Here is a 2,997-nt window from a genome sequence, read left to right as displayed (position 1 = left end):
AAAATGTCTACACATCGCTAGAGTGTTCGGGTTTCGCTTGAAGAAAAGGTGGCAACCCTACAGCTGTCCCTCCTCCAGCTCTGTGTCACAGACTTTACTGCGGTTCATTGTAAAAACTTTTGTACAATGAACTGCAGTAAAGTCTGTGACACGGAGCTGGAGGAGGGACAGCTGTATGTTCCGGCGTGTGTGGTGTGAATACAACAGGCGTTTGGTGCTGGTCTGAGGTCTGCTGTGTTTTGGTGCTGGTCTGAGGTCTGCTGTGTGTTGGTGCTGGACTGAGGTCTGCCGGTGTTGGTGCTGGTCTGAGGTCTGCCATGTATTGGTGCTGATCTGAGGTCTGCCGGGCATCAGGTATGTAAAAAACCTGTGTTTTATGAAAGTGCAGCGTCTGGGCTGGTCTGGAGTTTTCAGATAATACAGAAACAGGGATCACACTAAAACTGTAAGTCCAGTTTATTTTTTAGTACATGTAAATATATTTTGTGTGTGCAATAGTTATAAAATGTTTTCACTTACAGTTGTGCTGCTAACGGCAAGATAAACACATTCAAATAATTAGTGAGTTTAACTTATTATTAGCGGTACAACTGAGTGCAAAAACTGAAATTTGCTCATACCATAGTGCACTATTGTTCAATGGCACTCGGTTGTCTGATGGTTGCAAAAATGGCACTCGGTGTGTAAAAGGTTGCTGACCCCTGGTCTAGGTGCTAAAATAACAGAGATATACTCACCCAAAGTTCCGAGCTGGCTAGCTGTGATTGCGCTCTCTCCAGCCTGCCCCCTCCTCCATAGCAGACTGGAATGTTCCTCAGCATCCTCACATCTATGCACAGTGTACAGACGTGCTGATTTACTGCAAGGGTAGCCAAACTCTGGCCCTCCAGCTGTGGTGGAACTACAAATCCCATGAGGCATTGCAAGACTCTCACAGCCACAGACATGACTCCCGGAGAGAGATGCATCATGGGATTTGTAGTTTCACCACAGCTGGAGGGCCGGACTTTGGCTATCCCTGATTTAACGGATCTTAGACTGCTGCAGACGAGAGGGACATTTCAGGGACTGGTCTAAGGCTAGGGTCACACCTGGGCGACTCCTGACCGCGCAGCAATCATGCACAAAACTGTGTGGATTTCCGCCAGGTCTCGGAGTCGCCCACAGCAGCCGATCGAGCTGTGGGTGCCATTATTTTCTAATAGCACCCCAGTCGCGTAAAAAAGCCATGCGTCGTGTGTCGCTTGTACCTTTTCTTTTTAGCGATTGCCGCTCAGATGTCACCCCATTGAAATCAATGGGGCCGCGCCGCAAACCGCTGTGTGCACTAGCACACGATCACGTGGCCCCGGGACACGAGTCTTGGGTGTCGCTGAGGTGTAAACCTAGCCTAAGAAGAATTTGGCTTGGAGCTTTAGGTGAATAATTATTTGCAAAACAAGCAGTTAACCCTTGCAGTACAGGGGTTGCCCCGCTGCAAGGGTTAATAAAAACAATTCCTGCAGTTCAGCTTTAAGATTTAGCTCCTGTGCTTAGTGTCACTTTAAGCCCCCGATCGGGTTTCTTCAAAGTGGTATCTGAACTTTGAGACTAAATTTGGTAGAGTTTTCATTGGAAAAAGACTACATGTCCAGGATTGTTGACCACCTGTCCAGGATTCACCCGGACAGTCCGGGTTTTGAATGCTGTGACACAAGATGTCAGGCAGACAGGGCCAACCAAAATTAAGATAGGGGCTACTGGCCCCCCACTGAAAATACTGTCAACTGTGATATTTCCATATGAATGGGTGGCGCTATTCCCATATGAATAAGCGACAACTCATTCTCCCCAAAAAAATGTCCGCGCGTCGCTAGAGTGTTCGGGCTTCGCTTGAAGAAAAGGTGGCAACCCTAACTACATGCTGAAAGTAAAAGGGGTCTTGTTTACACTAGATTGGGCCTATGATGGCAGCAGGCAAAGAACAGGGGATGCAGTGCAGAGGTTAAAGTTTATGTTTGCAAAGTTCCTTGAAATCGCTTGATGTATAAAAACACTATTTTATTTTAAAAGTAAAACAGTTCCTTATGTAAGCTTGTATCAATTGTAATACGTGTTGGTTGTAGAACTTGTGTAGAAAACAACTTATTGTCCTACTTTTAGACTGTAGGAACTAGCATAGACGTGAACAAATATTAACCTTCTTGGCAGAGCTTGGCCTAAAATCCCTTGTTTTGTCCCTGTTTGTTTCCTTTGTTCTCCCCTGAAGCGGAATTGAATAAGATTCCTGGTGACTGGATCTATAAAGGTGCCCATACACCTTACGATTATCGTACGATAATCGTATGCGATCGACTTTTTGTACGACAATCGTAACGTGTGAATGTAGTGCCCGACCAATAGTACTGTACAATCGTACGACTTTTGACGGTCAAGCATGTTTGAAAACTTTGGTCGATCGTACGATGTTCGCATGGTTGGTGGCGTTTTCGTCTGTCAAAAGTCGTACGATTAAAACTGCGCAAACGAAAATAATTGCGGTCAATTACCGCAAGTCGTCCAGGTGTTTTTTTCTAACTACCGCTGATTGAACCTTGAGATAATCGGGGCAGGATGGGGCCGTCGTACGAAAAGTTTAGTCCGATAATCGTAAGGTGTATGGGCACCTTTACAGAGTGTGAAGCTGCAGTGAGAACCGTCAACAGCAGAAACGAATGTTGCTTGAAAATATGAGAATCATCTGACATCTTCATAAAGGCCTTTGGAGCAACATAAAAGGTAACAAATATACCGTATATACTCGAGTATAAGCCGTCCCGAATATAAGCCGAGGTACCTAATTTTACCACAAAAAACTGGGAAAAAGTATTGACCCGAATATAAGCCGAGGATGGGAAATGAGGCGGCTACTGGTAGATAGATACCAATAAAATTACATTAATATTTATTTAAAAGAAAAATAACCTAGCTCTGTAAGTGGAAAAGGGGGTACAGGGCTACATATCATGTACTACGGAT

This window comes from Nanorana parkeri, unplaced genomic scaffold (assembly GCF_000935625.1).
Source record: "Nanorana parkeri isolate BGI_ZX_2015 unplaced genomic scaffold, ASM93562v1 scaffold153, whole genome shotgun sequence".
In the NCBI taxonomy this organism is placed as follows: Eukaryota; Metazoa; Chordata; class Amphibia; order Anura; family Dicroglossidae; genus Nanorana; species Nanorana parkeri.
Note: the sequence above shows the minus strand (reverse complement) of the source record.